This window comes from Hetaerina americana, unplaced genomic scaffold (assembly GCF_022747635.1).
Source record: "Hetaerina americana unplaced genomic scaffold, ioHetAmer1.1.p SCAF_3, whole genome shotgun sequence".
Classification (NCBI taxonomy): Eukaryota; Metazoa; Arthropoda; class Insecta; order Odonata; family Calopterygidae; genus Hetaerina; species Hetaerina americana.
In genome coordinates this window covers 57,867,513-57,875,140 of record NW_027286874.1, presented here as the reverse complement: position 1 = coordinate 57,875,140, position 7,628 = coordinate 57,867,513, and positions in this window count along the sequence as shown.

Sequence of the window (7,628 nt, the reverse complement as noted above, 5' to 3'; positions counted from 1 at the left end):
AGTTATTTAATTAAATAAAAAATATTTGCAAATACTGTGAGGTCAAAAAGATAATAACTCTCTTGTGTATCATAGGTTACAGGAAACCCTTTCATTTAACCCCAACAATTGCCAAAGCATTGAACACACTGTCAATGCTAATTCTTTTTTATATGATACCTTATATTTTACAAAGACCTAGCCTATATTGGGAGGCTATGGAATGCTAAAGACCATGATAAAGGGGGAATACCGGGAAAGGGAGGTAGGGGGAGGGCAAAAATATGCATTTTGGATGAAATTAAGGGAAAAGAAAAAATTCAGAGCAAAAGAATAAGCTATTCTAATATATATAACATAGCATATGAGAATGTATTTAGTGTCATGCTAGTTTGGACTTACAAATGCCGTATTGTATAGGGTCAGGACTATTAAAAAACTTAATCTGAGTCAATAGACTACAGTTAATAATAGTATAGGATATTTATATAACTTTACACATTATTTACATGCTTGAATTCCGGAATTTAATAAGTGTTAAACTTTTCTTTCACTCTTAGTGTTTTTAGCGTTTCCTAATTTGTATTGGAAAAATCTATCAAAATATATTTCCATGAGTATCCAATTTGGTTTTTCAAAGTCTTTTCTTCGTCTAGAATCAAAACATCAAAATTTGGAACTTGCATTAGCAGCTTTTAATATCCTTTACTCATTAAGTACATTTAGGGCATATGGGAGGTATTCACCATCATCATCTTTTACACATCTAAAGTCGTGACAAAAGATAGATGATCAATGAAATATTCCACTTCAAAGTATAATAATTTACGCAAGGATGGTCGTTTAAAAGGGTTGTCCTACATTACGCTCGGAGTGATGGGTCATGGCGACGTGGTGATGTTTGACGAGGGACTAAGAGGGCTTGCCAAGCTCGTAACGTAATTGATGTCTTATTCTGGAACGACCACTTTCACTAAATAAGAGGAAGTTGATCTAAGAGTTCACCTGAATTTATTTGGACTGGATATTGAGCGACAGAGGACGATTTGCAAGCAAAAAAAATGTTATAACATCAAAACCAATTGCACAATTCAGATGACCTATTCTACTGACCATGCTTCCACACATGATTTTAGAGCAGTTCAAATTTTTAAATAACTTTTCTGTGGATTACAACATTAAAAGAACCAAAGTGATAGTCAGGATAACATTTTGCCAATTTTAATGCAACAATAACGATCAATTGATTTATCTAACGACCTAGTAAAGTGACGCTGCACCGCGACAGAGAATCGGAAGTTTACTATGCGATTACGCTGTGAATACTATAGCCTTTCATTGCCCACAGAGGTTTAAGGTATTTATGATTACACTTGAAGGACGATGTGTTATAAGAGTTCAGTTTCAACTCAGCGCAATGCCGATTTTACGATCATCATATTCAGATACGGTAAAAAAGTATTTATCGTGATTTTAATTGCTCCCAAGAACTAAAAACTCTGATCCTAGTTACCATTGATAATTTTTCAACAAAAATATTCAAACTTATTTTTATTTATAGACCATAGTATCCACGAAGAAGAAAATTATCTGGAATTCAAGTTTCAGAACGAAAAATATTATACGAATTGACTAGGTAGATATTCCAGTAAATAAAACATTAATAAGGGGCAAAAATATGATGAATGCTAGGGATTTCTTCAAACAAAGATCGCACAGAAATAAAAAAATTCAAATGCCTCATCAGAATTACTAAGCAACTGTTATTCAGTACGATCCGGCTTGGTGTTGCGGCGTCTGCCACACAGATATTGACTATGTTACGCCGAAACTACAGCAAAACTTTGCACCACTCTCTTTTCTTTAAGGTTTTACCTAAAATATTAATGCAACTATCTCTCAGAAATTTGTCATCTCAAAAGCAGTGGCTCATCAAATAACTGAAGAATACAATGTGATGTGGTACCAACCGAAGCAGAACTTCGGCGATGATTTTCAATTTGAAAGTTTTTACTCTATGGTAGAAGGGAATTTCGATCATTACACGACCGTGTGGCATATCAGATCCGATAATTCCAATTTTATTTTAACTTAAATTTTGGAGCTTACATGAAATATGTTCAAGTTTAACAAAACTTTTGTGAAATTTACTTAACTTTTGTATATGGTGCTGTTTTGCAACAAGTTTTTGATACTTATTCATATAATAATTAATAAATAGTTAATTTATGAGCACTACATTAAACTCTTTGATTATTTTACCCGAGAATTTTTCCTATACGAAAGGACAAATATAAGCGTGTTTTCCAAACAAAAAATATTCAGGCTTCAAGAACAACAGTCTAAAACACTTCAAATCAAAATGTCAGCCCAGCATTCCCACCATGTGAGGACAACTTGAATCCCCTCTGCGTTTATGCGGGTACAAACACGAAACCCACACACCTCAATTTTTAACTCGTTACCCGCCATATTACAGGATTTGACAACATGTATACACGAAGAATATATTTAGATTTTTTGTAGCAGTGGATGATGAAGGGAAGAGGATGTCGGAGTTGGGATTCGCTCTTGGACGAAAAGAGTGGGAGGTGGGGTTTCATGGAGCGAAAACCCTTGTCGCCCTCCCGGGAAATTGCGAGGAGGGGAGTGGAGAGTGAGGGGAGGAATCGCATGAGAGGATATCTGCGGCGGACGAGAAGAAGGGGGAAATGAAAGGATGGGGAGGAAGGGAAAAGATGAGGACAATGCAAGAGAAAGCGTCATAATGGAATGGATGTGAAGGTCGGAAAATATTATTCCAAGGAATCAAATGCGAAAATACGAGACTCTCTGAAAGGTTCAGGCATCTCCAAAGCCGAAATGAAGGCAAAAGCCTCATGAAGGTATGCACGAATATTATAGCAATTGTTAGGGCTGAGACTGATCATATTGTGCTTCACTCTTTGATGAACACGAGATACAAAGCCAGCTATTTATGAAAAAAAAGATACGTTTCTAAAAGCGGCTTTCAGATCGTTATGCGGATTTTTTAATTAAAAATGAGTCACGGCGGGGCCTCAATGCATCGGTCTCCTCTTAACATAATGTTAATCAATTTAAAAGTTGCTATTTATCTCTGATGTATCGTCTCTATGTCGGTCATATAATTTAGTTGTTTACACTCCTTTGTTCAGTATCAATATTTGTCCACAGGAGGCAAATAGAAGATTCTCGAAACGTACACAAGAAAAAAGCCTCAATTCAACCAAAAATGTAGTCTGTTAAGACATTTACACAGAAACTGAAACTTTTCTTCTTGGAGGCACCGTTGTATTTTACTGATGAGTTCTCAGAACACTACAGGATAAAATTTATAAAATAAAGAAATGAATAGAGAAACTGTACAACGATAAGTGTGCGATATGAAATTGTATTGCATTGATGAATTCTTGAAACATTGCTGGATAACCCTGGATGAAATCCTAATGGTATATTCTATGTCCATACTTGTATTCTGACGAAATTTATGCAACATATATGCGATCTAACGTATTAATAAATACTACATAAAAATAACTATGATTGATCTCAAGACCATTGAGGCATTAACAGATGCTATGATCGGCACATAGGAACCTATATTGACCAAAGAACTTCGCAAAATCCCATTGAATAAAAGTTTAAAAGATACAGGTTCGCCTGCAGATGGCAAAGCAATATATTGACAGGGAAAATTTCGGCTTTCATTACACGACCACATTCGTGCCGTTGTCAACAATGCAGAGTATACGAGTATGTAAGTACATTTTCCAAGAGGAAAAATACGTCAACCGTATTTCTCTTCCAGGAGTGCCGGTTATACCTACAAATATTATTCAAACACAAATTTGAGGACCTGTAATTCAAAACAGCTAGAAGGTTACGTTTCACTATCGGTGTTTCGAAGTTATATTCACAGATTTGAACAATAAGTTAACAAGACATTGGATAAAACTGGTTTCATTACCTGAGGATGGATAAAGTTGTTTTTGGACTGAAAGCCCAACAGATTTAAATTAGAAGACACGTTGACAATAAATTCTCAGTAAGTAACAGTAATTTCAAATTGGATTACCACTTTAAATTGCCGGCTCAACCGGTAACTTTTGCGAATGTTTTCAAACTGAGTTATTGCAGCAAAGCATACCAAAAAGTGAAGAAATAAGATAGAATAGAAGGAGATTGGATAACCCCATGGGAAAGAGCGTCGATGGGGCGTCCCATATGAGGAAGCTCTAACCATCTCTCTCTCCAGCGACCCTTTCCTCTATTATTTTCATTCTTTCACTCCATCCGACACAAGCCACTTCAAAGAAAGAACCGCCAGTCTTACGGCTGTCGTTGGTTTTTGGGAATGATGTATGCTCCGTCACACTTCGACGGGAAGGCAAATAAGAACTTTCCGAATCTGAAAAGGCGATTCCAGACTAAGGCATCACGGTTTGCCTCCAAAAATTGAGATTGAGAGGAAAAATATGAACATACAGTCCCACGAATCGAAATATGCGCGACTTGCAAGAAAATGACAACCATTTTCCATTTTGTAACGGGCCTAAAAGTGTACTCAAATTCGACTTCCTTCATCTTCCAAAGCATATCTACAATGTGAAATTTGCTAGCGCTGTTATCGTAGAATGATAAAGGCCACAGTATCCATCTCTAAACATAAGGGTAAAGGATAAAAACTCCTTATTTCTCGTTTACGGAGAGGAGTCAATTTAGGCCATAAAGAGCTATTGAGCTCTGAAATGCAAAAAGATCGATTAAATATTTATTTATATAACCCTTTCTTTGTTTCACGCCCATCTTAAATACGTCTTTTATCAATCAGAGGGCAAAATAGCTTTGGGCTACGATATTCAAATTGCAGCAGCTGACTCTTCTGAACTGGGTTTCAAAATAACTTTCGGCAACTCAATCACAAGGGATTAATTTTGAAATTGTTTAAACCATCGAACTCATCCAAACCGTCATGGAGGATAAAACAGTTCATTTAATTTAGTCCTATCGATATTTGAATCAAAAAATAGTCCATAACTTTCAACTTGCTCACAGTAGGTGCAAACACAGGTCCATTAAAGTTGTAAGGCTCAGCCTACCAAAACTTTTTCCAAGATTCTACCCCAAAATATTAACTTCCAAAAGTAATTTTCATATTCTTTTATGTACAAGATGATATAATCTTTAACATGATAAAAAATGTGAGCATCCACCTAAGTCAAAAACTATGACGCGTCGATGCCCAATCAATTTGGTCACGCCCACAGCTACCTCGAGGTGGCCTGCTGCGTGCAGGATTTTTATCATAGCATTCAGCTGATATGGGGAAGAGTAGAGATGTGTCGTTACGGCATGGAATTTTCGGGCAAGCATTAATCCGTGTTCATTATTTTTTTATTATTTCCATTATTTCTCCTACTACATAAGAGGTACCCAATGGGCTACGGTAATGATGTACGACGAATCCTACTGGATCACATTTTTATTCAGTTCTTGGACATAGAAATAAAAAAGATTGCTAAACCAAAAAGAAAAATGTATAATTACCATAAAGCAGACTTTGAAACTTTTGCCATTCAATTTAAATCTTCACTACCCGAGTTCAAAACCCGCTTAAGTCATGCCACCGTGGAAGAAACTTGGACACAATTTGTCAATATTATGCAAAAAGGCATCACAGATTTCATCCCTATAAAATACGTTAATGCAAATCGCGACGCGAGGTGGTACAATAAAGACGTTAGAAAAGCTCTTCGAAAGCAGAGAATGCTACTCTCTAGGGTAAAGAGGGCAGGAGTAAACAAATCATCCCCTGAGAATAAACAATTATGGGACAAGTATAGATCCTATAAAATTGAAACCAAAACACAATTATCGAGCGCCTCACTAGACTTAAAACTTAAAGTACTTTGCGAGTATTTGGACACTAACTCTAAAGCTTTCTGGTCATATGTCAGGGAAGTAAATGGGAGTAAACAAATCGTGGCTTGCTTAAGGGATTGTTACAATATAATTCATACAGAGAGTGAGGGTAAAACTAACATCCTAAGTTCATTCTTCCAAAGCGTTTTCATGAACGATGTTGCCACCGCATGTCTCCAAGAAACAATACATACTCAACCCATGGAAAAAATAACAGCGGACCAGCAAGGAATTCTCAAATTGCTTAAAGAGATTAAACCCAACAAATCCCCAGGTTCCGAAAATATCCCAGCTAGGGTGATAAAACATTTAGCTCCTAACATTGCCCCGTACCTTGAATGTATATTTAACAAATCCCTCACAGAGTGCGAAGTCCTTAAGAATTGGAAAACCGCGCAAATAACGCCTATTTTTAATAGTGGCGACAGGGAGGACCCCAATAATTACATACCTATATCTCTCATTTCTATCCGTTGCAAAATCTTAGAGCACATAATTGCCAGTTCAATAATGAGATACTTTGATAACAATACCTTTTTAAGTGACAATCAACACGAATTCAGGAAAACCCTCTCATACGAAACCCAATTGGGATTATTCGCACATGACTTACTTTTATCGGGTGAGAGAGATAGGCAGGTGGATGCGATCTTTTTAGATTTTCAAAAGGCATTTGATAAGGTTCCCCATGGTAAATTCATTCATAAATTGAAGGTCGCGGGTATAAATAAGGGCGGAATAAATTGGGTTGAAGACTTTCTTTCAGAGCGGGGACAGAGGGTAGTCCTTGACGGTGCTAGTTCCGACAGCGTAAGAGTGGCCTAGGAGATACCTCAGGGAAGCGTAATCGGGCCGTTGCATTTCTTGATTTTGTTTTCTTGATTATTTTGATAGTATATGCATATACATGCGTGTAAGTTGACAGGGTTTTTGCATGAATGTTTACGCCACTGAGGGTGTAGTTTTGCATGGATGTATTGATTTTGCATGTGGTTTAGTTCTCTTTTACGGGTGGTGACCTGACACCCCCCATCACACGCCCTTGCGGTGGCTTGCGGGGTATTATGTAGATGAGATCTACAGTTCTTCCAATGCCTCTCTAACCATTTCTTCCACGTATACGATGAGGGTAGAAGAAGGAACTTTGCTTTTCCACATCAAAATTTAAAATTTCACACCACCATGGTTTCGATACTGCGCATCATCATCAGATGACATACATGAAAATTTTTTCAACTTATATAGACTGGCTCCAAGAGTGGAGGAAGGTAGAGAGAGGGGGTAAGTTGAGTATTGGTGCAGCGACCTATTAGTGGGCTAGGGACGGTCGATGGTTATCACTGCCGGGGTGGGGTTGGTGGGGAAAGATTTTGGAGTATTTTAGGAAATTTAGGAGGAGGGAACGGGAGAGGTACATTGTTTCGTTGATCACCTCAAATCTGTCTGAATTACCGAATTTCCAAATCCTCCAAAGCAATCAATCTACGTCCTTTCTTTTCTGTGTGAGAATGTCCGGTGTGAAGTTACTTTTATGATTCTTTTCCAAGAGGTGTTTGGCAAATTGAGATGTTGCCCTTCTTTGTGAAGCTTGATCGTTGTTCTTTGATCTTAATATTAAATGTCCTCCCTGTCTATCCAATGTAGATGGTATTGCAGTCCGCGTAATTTAGTTTACAAACCCTGGTTGGTTGCTTTATGTCAACTTT